The sequence below is a fragment of the Castor canadensis genome, chromosome 14 (assembly GCF_047511655.1).
Source record: "Castor canadensis chromosome 14, mCasCan1.hap1v2, whole genome shotgun sequence".
NCBI classification, from domain to species: domain Eukaryota; kingdom Metazoa; phylum Chordata; class Mammalia; order Rodentia; family Castoridae; genus Castor; species Castor canadensis.
Genome location: NC_133399.1, coordinates 75,278,669 through 75,298,349, shown reverse-complemented (window position 1 = coordinate 75,298,349; position 19,681 = coordinate 75,278,669).

Here is a 19,681-nt window from a genome sequence, read left to right as displayed (position 1 = left end):
GGAGGTGAGAGGGAGAGAGATGAAGAAGAAGGATCCTCTCCCACAGCAGTGACATTAATCCATTCTTGAGGGTGGAGTCCTTATGGCCTCATCACCTCTCAAAAGTCCTACCTCCTTAATACTGTTACAAAGACAAGTAAATTTCAACATGAACTTTGAAGCAAACATTTAAATCATTTAAACACAAACACATTCACATATTCAGCCATGGATGGCTTCATAGCAGAGACACATTCTGAAAAATGCATTGTTAGTTGATTTCATTGTTGTGTGACTGTCAGAGTGTGCTTACACAAACTCTGACGACTACAGCTTCAGAAGATGATAGGGCCTATGGGATCACTGCTGTATATATAATCCATTGTTGATGGAGACATGTGACTATACATGCACACAGACAAGTATTCTGTATGTACAGTGAGAAAAATAATTGCTTCAAGCAAGATTTGATTACACTGTGGGTAAGAATGGAGGAAAATGTGCGTTGGTCTTTCTGTTGAGAATCCTGTCATCTATAAAATTACAAAGCATGTAAGTTTTGTTCAGTATTTCTACTTCCAGGAAAATTACTTTAAGTGTAATTTTAAATGTGTTATATGACATTACCTTATAAAAGGTTATTTACTGTAATATCATGTGTTATAATGAAAATTTGAAAGTTATTATTGATAGGGAGCTTAGTGTTTAAAACCCAGGAGTAGACTTCGGAAGACACATGTAGCTGAATAATGAAATAAAGAAAGAAGAAGTATGTATGGATGGATGGATAGATAAAAGGGATTCTATGCAATATTATTTTGGGAAAATGTGTGGAAAGGTGTGCTATAATTGGTTTATTAAAAAGAAATATGTATGTGCTTGTATATTTGCAGACTCTGGACAGGAATATTTGATTGGATGATTGTGGGAAAGTGCAAGCATTCAAATGACAAATTTTATCTATTTATTTGGTAAATTAGGCCTTTTTTTTTTTTTTTTTTTTGGTGGTACTGGGATACTGAACTCAGGGCCTCAAGCTTGCTATGCAGGCACCCTATCTCAAATGAGAAAATTTAAAAACAAGTTTCTACATAGATTTATAATTTAGCCATTTAAGTAAATTAAGTGCATCTTGTAATTTTATCTAGGATGCTTTCAGTTACACAAATTAAAACAGAGGAAAGGAAATTGCAAGCAATACTCTGCATGAAATTACTTATAGTTGTACTTGGTGATGGAACTATAATTCTATAGGTGATGGAACTCAGGATTTTTTTCATTTTCATAATGATAACTCACAGATACTTAATAACACAAACTTTCAGTGTTTTTCATAAGCTATAATAAAAAATTGTCTTAATATTTGAAAGAAGATAACATATAGTTTCTTTCTCTTGAATAAGGAAAATATTTCGTTGCTCTCTCAGGTCATTTGACAAAATCCAGAGTCCTATTTCTTAGCATGTGGGTGAATCAGCACAAAGTTGCTTCCTCAGCTTCCTGGAAGGGTTGGATTCTGTCTCTGATATACCAGAATGATACAGTCTTCAGAGAGTTGCCTTCTCCCTGGGGTGGAGCTGGTTGGGGAAGAGTTAGAACCGTTCTTTGATTTAACACATGGTTTGTACCATTGCCTTGTTATGAACGAGGCAATGTATGCAGCTACCCAAGTCCTGCAGAATTATTTGATTTTGTCAAATTAAAACTATAGTCTGAACGCGTGCACAGATGTGTCTGGGCATAAAAAGAAAGTGATAAACCAAATGTGGCAAAACACAAAGGTGTATAGATGTCCATTGGAACACTTTTTCAACTTTTCTAAACTTGATTTTTTTTTTCAAATTAAAGGCATGGCTAAAAACAGAAAGGGAAGTCTGCCTAGGAAGCCTTTCCTAATACTGAAAACAAGATACAGTTTTCTATCTCATGGATGGCACTTTTGTATAAAAGATATAAGATATCACTGTTCTTGTCTTCATCTTTATTTCTCTCCCTCCCTCTCTCCCTCCCCTCTCTCCTTTCCTTCTCTCATCATTTTTTTATACTCTGGATCCTCTTCTTGCCTTAGCCTCCCACCATGCCCAGCTTTACCTTCTTTTCACATGTGCATATCACAACAGTCTTTAAGAAGAATCATGACCTGTGGGTGCTGGTTGCTTGCTATGTGAAAGGCTAAGATTGGGAGGATCAAGGTTCCAGGTCACCATGGGAAAAAAAGTTTGTGAGACCCTGTCTTAATGGAAATAAGTAGGGCGTGTTGGTGTGCTCCTGTCATCTCAAGTACCATGGGAAGCCTGAAATAGGATTGTAGTCCAGGCTGGCTTGGGCAGAAAGCAAGATCCTTTGCCTAGCAAATATGAAGCCCTGAATTCAAACCTCAGTACCACCAAAAAAAAAAAAAAAAACAAAATCATGACAACACAATACCTGTATCAATGTTCTATTACTTTATAGCAATATTACCAATATTATTACTTCTAAGCTCACATGGTGTTAGAAATGTTCAGGTTCTTAAAGGATTTTGGACTGAAAGACTCAGTTTCTTGCTGGCCATGTGCACCACCACAAATGGCTGAGTGCTTTGTCCAAGCCAGGAAGGGCAAGAGCATTTCAGAAAAATAAATGCCACAGTCAAAGAAGAAATCTGTTACTATTGTTATATTTCATGCTTTAAAAGCAAATCAGGTCCCATCCACACTCAAGGGCAGGGGATTACTTAGGGCATGAATACCAGAGAGTGGGTGGACATAGGACTACTTTAGAGACTATCCACCATACATCCCTAACCAAAAAAGAAAAAAGAAAAAGAAACTGCCAAACTGCCTCAAGCACTTAATTATGATGCATTTGTAATAGCATTTTATATTCTCAATATACAGATGCCAACTTTGAATAATCAAAGGTTTGCAGAAACTACTGATAATTCTTCATTCCTACACATTTTATTGAGTCTTTCCTGTGGCAGTCCCTGGACTATTTTTGGGACAGTGACTCTATCTTCTAGGAACACATAGTCCAATGTTAAAAGAAAAATGTTTCTATATGATTTGACCAAGGATTTGGATATTCAAATTATAGTTATGATTGTTTCATCATTTTAATATATCATCTACAAAGCTTTCTCTGAGAGAATCTCCTTCTTTTATCAGACTCTAGTCCATGACTTCCTTAGGGTTATCCAAAATATCATCCACCTCCTTCTGAAATTGAAATGCTGTCCACAAGGTCTTAATGCTAGGAAAGGACCCAATTATGGAAAGGGCAGGGAACCTGTCAACACTGAATCTGAAGTTGGTATCCATTAAACCATGCCTACATGAATTACCCATCCCTGGTGTCAATATTATTAGTAGAGAGGAGAACCATCAGGGGAACTTTATTCTTTACATGTGTGTGTATATGGCAATCAGCATGAGCTTTTGTGTTACTGACTCATTTAATATTTTCTAACAATCCAGTGAGATTAACACTGTTATTCCCCATTTTACAAAAGTGAAACTGAGGTCCAAGAAAGTTTATATAAATCATCTGGACTCATAGCTAACCAGTAATAGAGGAGATGTAGTAGACTCTGAGACCCAGCAGGCAGCCCAACACTGCCCTGGTGTCCATTTACTAGCTCTTCATTGGTGAGGATGGAAATGGGACATGCAGAAGACTGGGGTGTCCGACCCTGCAGAGTCTAGTGCAGAGTCTAGCAGCTCCTGGATGGGTTCTTATTAGGTGAAGAAAGTGATACCTGACTTTCTTTGTTAGACATGTCTGTCATTGGTTAGACTGAAAAGATTAAAATTAAAATTGGCACATTAAAATTGTTCCTGATTTTAAAGGATCTACTCAAACTCTCCCCTGGTGCCTTCTCCACTGATGATCATTTAGAAGAATAACCATTTGGCAAGAACCTCCCCAAGCCATTTCCTCAGAACCTTGAGAAAACTGTTTTATCAACACTGGCCATACCAAAATTCCACAGTTTCATTGTACTACAGTCATATGATAAAATGGAAGCATCTTTCTTTCTTTTTTGATCATAGGTGTGTCTATAGGTCCTTCCATCTCCTTAGAATGTCTATCAATTTTGCTCAAGGGCACTTGCTAATTCTGCCCTCTTTGGCAAGGTACTCCAGGTGCTCCAAGAGTTAAATAGTAGGTCTCAGTTCCCTTAGGCTGTCCTTATCCCAGCTTCCTAGATGGAGGGTAATTTCTCAAGATTATTCTTTAGTTATACTTTACCACTCCAATATTCTTCTTAAAAGAATCTCAAAGGGGGCTGGTGGAATGGCTCAAGTGATAGAGCACCTGCTTAACAAATGTGAGGCCCTGAGTCCAAACCCCAGCACCACCAAAAAAAAAAAAACCTCAAAGATTTGCACAAAAGTAAAAAACAACTCAGCAGATCAACTTTTAAAAAATGTTTTTTGGTTCTTAGTTTATTTGAAAGTCTTCAAATGATAGAATCCTATTTCTATTGGATAATAACTTGACCATCTGGCCACAATGGGCCCTTTACTTCTACCTGGCAACATTTTCTTGTCCCTTAGAAATGCAGAATTTCAGGTCCCATTTCACACCTGAATGGGCAATTTGGCAAGAGTCCTGGATGATTCACTGCACATTTTTGTTTGAGAAACTCTAATTACTTCCTATCTCATCTTCACTCACCGTATACCAATGGGCAATTTTGTATGCTAGCAATTATAAACTGGTAGATCTACTCAAACTATCTTTCTTTTTTTTTAATGTGTTGTACCTTTTGCCTAGACTACCTTCTATAAGCACCCACGTTGTTCCAGATAAACTCATCCTTTAGCTGGACCCCTTTAAGACTTTTCAACAACTCACCCCTCCCCCTCACAGGATCCCAATGACAGTGAGGTAAGCATTTTTTTCTGTGTTCTGCTAATTTGTACATGGTTCTTCAAGACGGCAAGATATGTAATCTAGATTTTGAATTTTTGTGTGTGTGTGTGATATTGGGGCTTGAATTCAGGGCCTTCATCTTGAGCCACTCCACCAGCCCTTTTATTTGAAAGGCATTTTTGAGATAGGGTCTTGAGAATTGTTTGCCTGGTCTGTCTTCAAACCAAAATCCTTTTGATCTCTGCCTCCTGAATAGCTAGGATTACAGGTGTGAGCCACAGGTGCCCAGCTAGATTTTGAACTTTTTGAGCACAGTGCATGTCATACTTGTTGAATTAAATTTATTTAACTGATAAATAAAAACATAAAAATTGTACATATATATGGGGTAACATTTCCATATGTGAGTACATTGTACAATATTTAATCAGTTAAACTTACAGATTTTCTCAAAACTATCATTTCTTTAAGATGAAAACTGTAAAATGCTTTCTTTACCATTTTGAAACACAGTACATTCTTGTTATGCATAGTCACCCTACCACGTAGTAGCACACCAGAATTTCTTGCTTCTAAACTGTAACTTCGTACCCACGGATCAACCTTTTCCCAGCTCAGTGGTAGAGCATATGCTTAGCACTCAAGAGTTCCTGGGTTTGATCCTCAGCACCTCAAAAACAGAATGTTTTATTATTTATTTTCCAAACATTGGGTTTTATAGTTGGTTGAATGGTGGCCTCCCAAAAGATATGTCCATATCCTAATTTCTGGAACCTGTGAATGTAACCTGTGAGAGCTGATGACCTCAAGATGAAATCATTTTTGGTCAGACCCAGACAAAATTGGAGCCAAGAAGTAATACATAGAGAAGGCACACACCTGCTTGTCTGAGATAAATTCTGTTTCAAGGACTTTCTAAAATTCTAGATTTCTTCTTGTTTTACAGGCACCCATATATATGCTTCCCATGATTGCACAGTTTCTGTAACCACATTTACTTTAACATTCTTTTTTTTTTAAATAAATTTTTATTAGAATGTATTCATTATACAGGGGGTATTCATAGTGACAATTCTGGTTAGACTTATAGTGTACATTATTTACATTGCCCCCATCATCTCTCCTCCTCAACCCTCTCCACCCCATTTAAAGGAATTGCAAGAGATTTCTTAGTTCTGTTTCATATAGGTATATGAAGCCCATCTACCATATACTGTCACCTTAATCGCCTTAGTTCACCCTCCCCCCTCCCACTAATATCCCCTTCACACACTGTACCTACTTTACAGTCCTGGTTTTCATTATTAATATTTAAGTTGATGTTCAGAAGGGTGTCCTAACATATGCCCACTGTGGGTGTGCTTTACTTTGGTCCATTCAACCTCTTCCATTACTGTCCCTTATCCCTTTACCTCCTACCCACCACTTTTCAACAGCTTTTAATACACATCTTTATATCCTCTACCTTTACATATTATGTTATGCAGTATTACTGATGCTCTATCATTTTCTTTTCCTTCCTCTTTCCCCAAGTTCTATAAAGTAGTTCCACTGTTACAAACATGTTCTACATATGAGTTTGTATATGATCATGCTTGTTTTTGTGTATGTTTATCATTGGATCTGTCTTTCCACATATGAGAGAAAACATGCATCTGTTGTGTTTCTGATCCTGGCTTACTTCACTTAATATGATGTCCTCTAATTTCATCCATTTACCTTCAAACCACATGTTATTATTCCTTATGGCTGAGTAATATTCCATTGTGTATATATACCACAATTTCTTGATCCATTCATCAGTTGCAGGGCATCTGGGTTGTTTCCAAAGTTTAAGAGTGCAACAATAATAGGTAGGATACGATGGAACATGGCTCTAATCCCAGCACTAGGGAGCTGAGGCAGGAATTCCAGGGCAAGGGAACTGATTTACCTAGGTAGACCCTGCCTCAAAAAAACCAAACCAAACAAAAACAAACCAAAGCACAAAAGAAAATCAACAACAGTTCCAACAATATTCCCTGGACAGAATGCTCAGTGGCAGCGGTAGCTACAGCAGTGAGTTGACCTCCAACCCTGCTTCAGGGTCTCCAAGATCAGTGAACTTTGAATCCAAACAGCTTTAGTAAGTTTCAACATTTTGCCTTTGAAAAGCTTCACTTTGCCTCACCCTCCTTGAATATGCTCATTGTGTACTGTGGGGTGTGTATTCTCATTGCATTGTGACAATACTCCCAAATAAAATTTATCTGTAGAGAATCTCTCACTGATTTTAATTTAGCTTGACAGAACTTATTTGGACAGAATCTTTGCAGATGTAATTAGGCTGGAAATCTTAATTTGAAATCATCCTGGGCCTGCTGGATGGGCCTTAAATCCAATGACAGGTGTCCTTACAAGAGACACACAGAGGAGAAAGAAGGAAAGGAAGCCATGTGAAGACAAAGCAGAAACTGGTGTAACTCCCAGAGCCACCAGAAGCTGAAGAGGCAAGAATAGCTTCTTTTCTAGAGACACTAGAGTGCAGCTCACCACCACCTTGATTTCAGGCTGCTGGCCTGAAAATAAATTTCTGTTGTTTGAGTCATAGTTTGTAGTAGTTTGCTTCAATGAACAGTCATAGGACACCAAAATAGTGCCTAATTTTGACAATTTTCTAATTGTATTACAGTAGCTGCCAACCACCTACTGGCCTCCAAGTGTTTTTCAGGTGCTTCTCAGATGCTTTGAACAGTTAAACTGGAGGATGGGTGGAAAGATTGTTTGGGAAAAGGGTGTGGAAATCTACAAAACAGAATGGGCTTGGAGGATGAGAGTGTTTGAGTGTCACATGGACTGTTTTTTAAGGGACTTCATTACAGATGAGGATTTGGTGGGGGGAGGAGATAGTATTCAGGACCATGAGCACACTAGGTAATATGTTCTACCCCTGAGAAGCATTTAGCCAACCTCAGATGAAAATTTTAATAATCCAATGAACAAGATGATCGGCTTTTTTCATCCTCCAACCTGGCTTTGGTCAAGGACTCATGAAATCTTAAAAACACTAATCCAGCTAATGATGAAGAAGTGCATGAACAGGATGATGGGCCAAGGTACATGAGTCAAGGAATATCAGAATCTAACTCAGCACTGTAAAATCCTTTATGTTTTCATAGCTCCCCACTCCCTGTACAACCTTAGGAGCTTATAGGAAATAATATTCACAAAGCAAATGAGTACTTAAGTTCAACAAGTCATTGATTTCTCTTTTGATTTGTTGATTTCTTCAAAGTAGCTCAGATAGGCAATAGCTTGCTGATAAATGTTCAAACACTTTGGGAGTGAGGAAGCACTCACTTATAGTATTCATTGATTTCCCTAATAAGCTGAGTATGGTAGACACCTGTAAATCCCAGCACCTGGGAGGCTGAGGCAGGCAGATTTCAAGTTTGAGGACAGCCTGGGTTATTTAGTGAGATCCTGTCTCAGTAAACAAACAAACAAACAAACAAACAAATAAAGGTCTTCATAAAGGTCTGACATGGTCCAGAAAACAGCAATCTTCTTTGGACAAACAGGTGTTCATTTACTCCATCAGTACACCAGGACTGTTATCCAACCTAATATAAATACATTCAATTTGACTGATTTCAAAGTAAAATAAGGAAGTTAATTGGGTGGCACAGGTTCAGATTAGGGAAGACAATGAACTTAAAGTGGGAAAGAACAGAGTAGAACTGGAACAGTTGGAATAATGCTTTCAGCCAAATAAAACTAAATACCTGAGTAACACAAATGGGAGGGGACAAAAAAGAGCAGCACTTACAATATGATTTCATTTTATGACATTCTATCTTTCTACCCATCCATGGATACAGAGTGGCGCTCATACAATGTTGCTTTATTTCTTTTTGTATTTGACCTGGTAAGGTATAAGGGGCAGTCTCTTATAAACTGGTCAGATAGAGTTCCTTTCCTAAGAAACAAGAACTGAAACCAACATAATGTCCTACCCAGATGTAGAATACTAAGATAAACCAAAGATAAGATCATGAACCACTAAAAACATCTGGATCAGTAGGAACAACAGGGTGCTCATCGATACTTTTGTTTGGGATCCTTGACTCACTGTGATGACCAATCCAAGCTAATGTGTCTTCAATTTTGCCCAGCTTCTATCAGTTCTCTGCCTTACAAACTCTACCTTCAATATCACCAGGCATATACCCTAGAACCCTATAGATACCCTTCACTAATTTCCCACTTAAAACCCACCAAGTGTATTTTCCTTATTGTTATAATATTAATAAATCTGTTTGCATTCTGGCAGTCTGGTTGTAGATGAAGGTGGTCATGACTGTTATAAGAAATCTCAAAAATAGAAATCAGCCAGTGTTGCAATGGCAGAGGGACAGGATACAGTGAGGTACAGATTAGCAGGAAATGCAGGCATACACACACAGATACAGAGGCGTGAAAGCTGGATGATACTCTAAATTTATTTTTATTAATAGTGGAGAAACATCACTGGAGTGAGGTGGCCACCCAAAGTGAAAGCATCTTGTTTTCACTCCCATTCCACTTGTCATTGCCACTCATACAAATCAGTGTGGATTCCAAAACTTTAAGCTGAACCATAGGCCCTTTATCTCTAATGTTTAAGTAATTTTAAAACTTCTCATACATAGTAAGGGGAGAGTAGATAATGATAATGTGCTGTATATTTTAAAAGGCCAGAAGAAAGGGTGTTTGAAGGTTTTCATCATAAAGAAATGACAAATGTTTAAGGAGCTGCATTTACTCTGATTTAAACATTACACAATGTATACATGTATTATAACCTCACAATACCCCATCAATGTGTACAATTTTTATGTATCAGTTAGAAATGAATTTAAGTTAAAAATATACACATGCAGAGTTTAGTTGTAATATTTTCATTCATAAAATTCTACTGATTTTTGGTTCTTCCTGGTATAGAAAGTGTCAGAACACATTTTTTAAAAATTTTTTTAATTTTTCTGGGTGGGGGTACATTGTGGCATTAGTGAAAGTTCTGACAACATATCAAATATATTGTACTTGAATTTACATCCTCCATCATTCTCCTTCATCTCCTCCCCATCCCCAAAGTTGGTATGAACTTGTTATAACTTACATTCATCTTTGGCAACACTGGGGTTTGAACTCAGGGACTTGTGTTTGCTAGGCAGGTGCCCTTACCACTTGAACCACTCTGCCAACCCCAGAAGAATACATCTTTGTTCTTAGGAGAAAACACACAGTCTACCCTCAGATTTATTGTTCTCATCCTTCTGTTATATTGGGCACCTGGCAGATCCTATATCCCCAAAAGATTATTCAATTTGTTTAGAGACTATTAACAATCCACTATTTCATTAACTTTATATATTCAAAATAATTCTCACCCATCCATATTCAAACTATTGCTTGCAGCTCATTTCCAGCTATTAAACTGGTAAACCATTAGCTCAGGAAGCACAAATGTTCAGTTAGACACAAGTTTGAAGAAACATTTCAGGATTGCTGGAAGACAAAACCACTCACTGGCTAACTTTCCACTGGCCTCTGCACCAAATCCCAGTTGGAAGATCTCCATGTTTTTCTGTCTTTTTTAGAAGTATGTTGTTCCAAGGATAATTTTCTATATTAGAGTGTTTTCATTTTATTAACTTTACTGTAAGTGCCAATGTCTACAAGCCTGCAGCAGTTGAAATAGTTGATTGATTTGTTTTTGCACAATTTTCACTTTATTTACTCAAGATTTAAGCTTGTCTGAAGAGCTAAGTCTCAATGGTCTTGCCTCTTTTTGGCTTGCTTTTTCTCATTTATCTTTCAGTGAGGTTTCTTCTATTTTTTCCCTTTGTCTGGAAGTATAGAGATTTTCTTATGAGAGTCAAAGTTTGCAATAACACTTCAGTTAGTACACTTAAAAAATACTTCATATAATAATTGTCATAGAAATAATCTGATATTTAGATAACCTCTGACATTTATATTTTTCCAGGTTATATTAAAAAATACAGTCCACCATGTATTTATTCTTCATTGTTTTGAACTTAATTTACTTTTACTAAAGGAATGCATCTACTTTAATTCATAAGATCAAAAATTGCTATACAGTTTATAATTAAAAAATAAAATAAAAACCTCCAAAAACTACAAACAAGTCTCTCTCCTCCTGATCTCCTTCTCCATAGACATACTCATGTTCAACTCTTTTCATTCCTATAGAACTTACATGATATTTCTTAACTTTTCAATTTTAGATATTATCAACAAATTCCTGCCATAAGAATTAAGGATTAACTCTTATCTCCCATTCCCTCCATATAACTTCCCTTCTCCTATCATTCCAGTAGACTATAGTCATAGCATTTGATAAAATCATTTTCTATTGGGCATTTTGTGAGCAAGAAATATCCCTCAGTTGAGAAAATATGCTCTTCATTAGTCAACAACTTAGTTTTTTTTTTTTGGGTGGGGGTTGGCAGTACTGAGGTTTGAACTCAGTACTCTCTGCTTGCAGTCACTACCACTTGAGCCATGCTACCAGCCCAACAATTTAGTTTCTTATGGAGTTTATAATTAGCTATCTCAATTTTTATATGTTTCATTTTCTTTTTCTTTTTTAATGTGCCAACCACAAATTCATCCCTAAACTTTTCTATGGGGCTATAAAGCTTTTCTTGATATAATTAAGCACATATCAGATAATTAGTTCTATATACTTGTTCCATCAGTGTACCCTCTGTGAGTCTCCTATCTTTGGTCCTAAGTTTGGGTAGCTGTTACTCTCATCCTGGGGATTTTCTCTTTCACCATCATTTCAGTAATTCCCTCACCTTCTTTCTTTTATATATTCAGGAGACATAATCAGCAAAGCATAATGGCCAATGGATCATGATGAGATATTATAAGTATCCTAGAGAAGTCTATTTCATTAAAACTCTATCATCTTGCCAAAACAAACAGTTCTTTAGACAAAATTGTACTTCAAAGCTCCAAAGTCAAATGAATTCATCTGTTCACTGATGTCAGGGATCTGTTTTCTTCTCTTGAGTAAATAGACACCTGGCAAATTAGGCACAGTGGTTCAAGCCTTCAGTCCTAACTAATTCAGAGGCTGAGATTGGGAGAATAGTTGTTCAAGACCAGCCCATGCGAAAGAGTTTGCAAGACCCCATCTCAACAGAAAAAGCTGTGTGGGTGGTGCACGCCTATTATCCCACCTATGTGAGGGAAGAATAAAATACGATTATAGTCCAGGCCTGCCTTGGCAAAAATAGAGGCCTTCTCTCCAAAATAAACAGAGTAAAAAAGGCTAAGTGCCTGTACAAACCAAAGTATGGCAAAATAAATAAATAAAAACATACATATATATGTATATACATACATACTTAACTGGCATATGGATTGCTTAATAGATATTTGTTTACTATTTAGTCAAAGCCTTGCCACATAGTGTTTATAATCTAGAAAATCAAGGTATAAAGTTAAACAAATCACATTAATTCAGGCAATGATCAATATTTCAATGGTATAAAGAAAATAGTATAAGGAAGTAGGTAAAAGAATGAGAAAAAATTAGAAAGTTTAGAGAAGGACATTCTATATGGGTGTTTGAGGAAGGCAAAAGTGAAAGAGAAAGAAATAGAAGTAAAAGAAATGGAAATGAATGATCAGAGTTAGGGCTAGTGTGATAAGAGGAAACAGAACTTCTGGATAGATTTGACATAAAATGGGAGCAAAACAAAGGAGTCAATGATGACTCCTAAGGGCATCAGATCAAAGTGATTTCCTGAAATCTACATAAAATATGGGACACCTAGTAGGTTGGCAAATTAGAAAATTAGTTGGCTCTGACTGAACTTATGGAGAAACATGGGCAAAGAATTGATGGAGAAAGGGACAATGTGGGTCTGAGAGGTTCTTTATTAAAGAATGGCTTTGTTTATAATAGATTTGAGGAGAGTTAATTGCAGTCAGGAAGGAGGCTAACAATGCAGAAGTATAATGAGGTCTAAATTGAGCAAAAAGGTTTTCATTTTTATTAAGTAATTCATCATTGACTAAGATTCCATATGAACGCAACTCTGCTCAAAAAAAGCAAATTAAATTACTCAAGCAATTCAATAAAACCATAGGACCATAGGCTAGTGGGAAGGACATTCTTGATGGGTATGTAGTTGTCTTTTTTCATAAGCATTTGGGAAGAGGTTTTGGTCTTAAAGAGGTCAAATATGCCATACTCCTCTGGTCTCCAAAGAACTAGAGACCCAGGAAACTCGTATTTCTGCCTTTTTCTCCATAACAAGTAATCACCTCTTCCAGGAAGACAGGGATAAGATATTCTCAGAGGAAATTCACATGCGTGGTTCCTGCACTAAACTTCATTGTTATTTGAAGTTCTGAATCTCAACCTCAGATACAGAAGTGGCTTTCAGCTTCAGAAATTCCAAAGTCCAAAGAACGGTAAGAGTTCAGGAGATTGCAACAATGACTCTCCCTTCCTCAACCTATCCCCCTTTTTCAAATAGAAAATCTGCTAGTATCTCTGGTATCTGAAATGACCACATAGCTCTCTTATCTGAAACGAGCAGCATAATACAGGGTAATCTTTCTCTGATTAGAGTACTTCTTAGGATGACCACAGGCTCATTAAAACACTCATTCAGGGAAAAACACACCTATTCAAGTAAGGCTTTAATCTATTTTAATTAAAATTTTATTATACAAATATGTAAATATATTTATCGAAAACAGTTTTACAGAAAATTTTCATCAGTTACTTCTTATGAGAAATGTGATTTTTAACTACCACATCTTTTGGTTTTTGGCTGTGGAGCGGAGGCTGGCCCCAAACTTCTGACCTTCTTACCTTTACCTCCCTAGTGCTGGGATTACAGGTATGCACCAATTACCACACTTGACTTTAACTTTCACATCTTTGCCAGCCCTTAGCTTCCCTCATCTCCTCCCTCCAGTCAACCTCAGTCATCTGACCTTGAATACTTTTAAGGGAGATATAATCTGTGTGGGTGGAAAGAATAAATAGGCCGGGTTTTCATGAGTCTGAACTATAACTATCTGGCGATCTTGAGAATATTGGCTTTATTTCCAGCTTCCTAAACTTAAAGGAAAACATCTATCTCATAGGGATGAAAGGATTACTCGAGGTCATTGAAAGAATTTGGAACCTTACCTGGCAGATGGCAAAAATATATATATAATATTTACATTCAGTACCCTTTCTTTTTTATGTTTTTTTTCTTTTTTTTTGTGATACTGGGACTTGAACTCAGGGTCTCATGCTTGCTAGGCAGACGCTGTACCACTTAAGCCACTCCACCAGCCCAACCCTTTCACTTTTCATCCTATTGGATTGATCTGTTGCTACAGAGAACTGCTGCTTCTCATGTGAGTTTCAGTTTCACACTTGGTTCTTTTCAGGGCAATAGTTCCATTCTCTTATATATGTTCCAACTTGTCAAGACATAACTCAAAGGCAACCTTCTCCATGGTTTCTTGTTCCCCACCTGTATGTTTTTTACTTCAGTGTCCCATTGATAGTATTTATCCCATCCTAATCAAGTAATCCAAGTAATCAAAACTTCAAATTCTTTCCCTATTCCCCACAAATTTGTTATGTTCCCTTTATTCTACAATTCCTTTTCTTGCTTTACACAAGAGCAAAACAATTAGCTGCATCCAGGTCACTTACCTTTCCTTCTCTGAACTCCAAACAGACTATTTCCGCAGACTGCCTTATCTCTCAATTGAGGATAGGAGCAGATCTAGATCTGTATGAGTGATGAGATGTCTTGAGCTCCACCCTCAACTCTTAACCCAGAAATGTATTCCTTCAGCTATAAAGAATCTCACAGCTTGAATTCTCTGCATATTTGTAGAGCACCTTTTTCAAGTTGTAACTATTCCACTTGATCAATAAATTTGTGGCCCAAGATACATTTATCAAACTCAAAGTGATTTTAAATGTCTAGATATCTGCCCAGAATCATGGGATAATTCCAGGTGTTCTTTATCACTGGAAGCTCCTCTGATACCTTGAGATTTTCTAGGTCTCACCTAATCCAGATATCCAAGACTTACAAGTTCTTAAAGCTACTTCTGATTATATCTTACCATATTAACAATCTTCCTAAAACAGTCATTTGATTGGTAGTCCTAGACTTGAAGCACAAATGCTTACCTGTCACTAAGAGGTTGCATGCAAGGCTCATCAAAATCTGCATTCACATTTAAAAATTTTTTGTGTGTGTGCTACTGGGGTTTGAACTTAGGGCTGACAACTTGAGCCACTCCACCACCCCTTTTTTTGTAATAGGGTTTTTTGAAATAAGGTCTTGAAGAATATTTGCCAGGGCTGGCTTTGAACCAGGATTCTCCTGATCCCTGCCTCCTGAGTAGCTTAGACTACAGGCATGAGCCACCAAGGGGTACATTTTAAAATTTATAGTTGTATGCCACATAAAAGACTAGGTCCATTGAACACACCAACAATTGGTTTCTATTTCTTGCTCTGACTTTGTTTTTTGACTACATATTATAATCACTTACAGAGCTTTGGGAAAAATGATGTCTAGTTTTGAATCCCAAAGATTCTGGTGAAATTGATGTGGAGGTATGGCTTGGATATTAGAATTTTTAAAAACCTTCACAGGTGAGGATTTGCAAACCTGCTGCTGTACACAGGACATCATTTTCACTCCACCTTTGCTATAAATTGAATTGTATTCCATATCCCACCCTCTCCCTCTGAAAAAGATGTTTGAGTCCTAACTCCCTCTGCTTCAGAATGTGACCTGATTTGGAAATAAGCTCACTGAGTTAAAATGAGGCTACCTGTTTTCTCTCTCTCTCTCTCCCTCTCCTCTTCTTCCTCCTCCCTCCCTCCATCTTTTCCTTCCTTCCTTCTTTCCTTTATTTGTAGTTCTGGAGATTGAACCCAGGATCTCATGCATGGTAGGCAAGTACTCTATCACTGAGTTATACCTCCAGCCCCCCAGTGTTGTCAAGCAAAAAAAAAAAAAAAGTAATGTGCAAAGCCTTTGTGGTTGGGAGTTTTCCTTGGGCACTTTTAGTTCAGGTCAGTGAGCAGTGTCAAAATATTATCAAAAGCTTAAAAGCATGAGCCTCATACAAATGCAGGTGGACATGTGTCAGAGATATTTAATATAGTGACTAGTCAGATAGTAAAGCTTGTTCAAAGAGGAATGAAAAATCAGAGATTTATACAGACCATCAAGCATGCAAAAGAATGTTGAAAATAAGATTACTTAGGTTAAATCAGATTTGGTGGTCCATGCCTGTAATCCAAGCACTCAGGAGGTGAAAGCAGGAGATGAGTTCAAAGGACGGCCTGGGTATGGATTCAGCTGGAGGCCAGCCTGCGCTAAATAGGAGACCCTGTCTTAAAACAGCTACCACTATCACCACCCCAAAAATATAAAAACCTAATCAAAAAGATTTCTTAGGTTAGATATATATCTGGTTAATACCCTCAGGGCAATAAAACCAAATCTTTGTCTTTTCTACCAAACAAACATATGTTAACATACAAATTCAGTGTCTAGATCCTCATCAAATGGTAAATAACAAAGTCCGGCACAATTAAGTTCTCCTAGAGAATTGAAATAAACCTTGTGTGTATGTTAGATGATGTCTGAGTGTGACATCAAAAGGACATGTTGCATTGTCCTTTGGTTTCTAAGTTTTGGATTATAGTTCTTAAAAGTCAGGGTGCAGAAGTGGAAGAAATTTGATTTCAGATAAGGTAAGAGAGACAGACAAGTGGTCTGATCATTCAGGACCTGAGGAATGGGTTTTGCTTTCATTCTAGGATCTTGAGAAGTCATTGAAGGGTGCTGTCAGTATGATGACATTATTTGATTCATAATTCAAAAAGCTCACTATGAAACTTGAAAGTGTTAGCAGTGAGATGGAGAAACCAGACAAACAATGAGAGCTGTTCTAGATCGTGGTAGAAAAGATAGAGGAAAGCAGTTAACTCTGAAGTATGTTGGCAAGTAATATTTCTGGGGAACACAGGATGACAAGTAGGCACAGCAGGAAAGAGCAAAGGAGCAACCTGTAGTTGGAGCAATGGTTCTCCCGCTCTCTTTTTTTTTGTTTTTTTGGGTTTTTTTTTTTTTGGTTATTATTGCATTCCAAAGACTTTTTGAGACTTCTCCCCCCAATCACCCTCTCTCTTATGAAATTCCACAACCACTGAGTATCTGCTTATGTATCAGGCCCCTGTGGAGTACACAAACCACTTTCATATCTTAAGTTTTTTCACCTCCCATGAACCAATTTTCATCTGTAAGACACCAAGTATTTGTACTAGAACTATAAATTTAAGAATCATTTGTGAGGAAGTGATTTAAGCTATGAGCATGAGGTTCACATAAGACACATAAGTGAGAAGTAAGGTCCTAGAAAAGCACATCAACATTGATGGTTACCCAGAAGGGTAACAGCAGCAGCAGTCACAAGGGCGGGAGCAAAATGAGCATAATGCCATGACCTACAAGTCAAGGGAGAATTTGTTGAAGAGTAAAGAATTAATATCATTGACTACTGCTGAAAGTAATAAGCAAGGTCCAATAATGTGAAAATACAATAAAAGCCATTGGATTCTGCAATATGAAAGCCATTATTGAAGTTTGTAGGTAGAAAAATATGGCCAGAAAGCAGATTAGACTGAATTCAGAAGTGGATGGCTGGGGCTGGTGGAGTGACTCAGAAGTAAGAGCATCTGCTTAGGAGTGGATGGCATATACCAACAAACACAGAACATATTCCAGTCCCTTTTTTTGTAAGTTAAGAGGTGGTAAAATTAAGCAGCAGCGAGAGGAATTTGCAGAGTTAAAAATGGGTTTTATAAAAAGGAAATACTGACTTTTTTCAAATCAATTTTATAAGACCCCATAGGAAGAGTAGTTTGAGTACTGAAAAGAAAGAGGGAGTAATGTATAGTAAAGACTGTCAAACTCTGTGTTTGTAAATAAAATTTTATTGGAAGACATGCACACAAGTTCATTTACATACAGTCCAAGGCCCTCTGCACTAGAGCAATATAGTGTCAATAGAGAGAAAATGGTCAGTAAAACCTAAAATATTAGTGATACATTTTATTGAAGAAAAAGTTTACCAACCCATGATCTCTAGACTAGGATTTCCTAAAAGTCTAGAGGAATCTAGAGATAAGGTAGAAAAAAACTGGTTTATTGTAACAGGAGAAATAATCTGTATAGGTGAAGGTGAATTTGTAGTTCATTGCTGAAAAGATGAAAAATGTTGACTATTGGACCTTCAGAAGATCATCCAAAGGACTCCTGATAAAACAAAGCTTATAAATTAGGCTTTTGTAGTAATGGAGAACACAGCCTTGACAGTTTTACTGTTTCAAAATGGAGAACCCAAAGAAAAGTATTTATAGGGCTCTGAGGTTTTAAAGGGGGATCTTTCAGAGTGTGGTACCAATTTAAATTGGAGTTTTTTGGATATTATGAATGCCAAAAATATATAGAGTTCTGACCAAAGTCTATTTAATGTACAGGTACTTATTAATTATGGCATTTACAAATTAAGGTCAATACATTAATTTTCCTTTAGTCTTGAATTCAATATTCTAAGATAGTTGACTATTGACAAATAACTTGCAAAGCTCATCTCACTAGATGGATATCCATCTCACTAGATGGATAATATGCTGGGATTCTTGTACTTTGGAGAAAGGATGCAGATAATGGTATAACTATGTTCTCTATGACTAGAGTTTTCACAGTTCACTATTCCCACTTTTTACAATAATTGGCTGTCCAACTCAGGGTTTCTCAACTTCAACATTACTTACACTTTGGGCCAAATTATTCCTTGTGCTGTGCACTGTAGGACAGATAGCAACACACTGGCCTCCACCCACTAGGATCCAGTAGTACTCTCTTGCAGTCATGATGTCCAAATAATGCCTCCAGACATTGCTAACTATTCTAGGGCTGGTGAGTGGTAGAGCAGTATTATCCCCAGTGAGAACCATGGGTCCAATTTACAGATGGTCTAGCTCACTGTAAACAAGTTTAATTGTTGTGGGTTGTATGACAATGTAAATGTTTGATTCAAAATTTTTTAGTTGACAATTTTCAACAGATAGACATGGAGATATGTACATATGGGATTTTAAACTTTATCATATGGACTCTTAGTGCTAAATCCTATCACATTTATCTTACAACAAATCATCATTATCTTTTCCTCAGGATATTGGGAAGGAGTTGAGAACCACTGTTCTGAATTCTTATTCTCAGTATTTTAAATAATTACCTCACTTCCCAATCAATGATCAAACACAGCCCCCTTCTCAGAGCAGGACCACTTTTCCCCCAGGTCCTCTCGGGACACAGTGCAAAGGTGTACAATGACTTTTCCCAAACTTACATAATTACTAAAAAAATCAGTATTTTAGATGCAAACTGAAAATTCCTTGAAGTCAACTAAAAGACAGGTAAGCAAGATTCTATACTTCCCAAGACCTCCATAACTCAATGGAAGCAATTTTCTTCTGTTTGTCTTTTGTTTTCTCTTTAGTCTGCCCATCCTAAAATACTTATACAATAGTATGTAGCTTCTTTCTCATCCTATAGAAACTGGCTTGTATGTTTGGGAAATTTGAATAAAATTGACCCACTGTCCTACCTAATTGTGCTCATAGGAATCTTATTTCTTTGCAATAGGATTCAAGACAAAGCTTGCTTTTTTTATGACCATCTAGATTTAACTTCTTTCTCTCTTCTCTTCCTTTCCCTTTTCTACC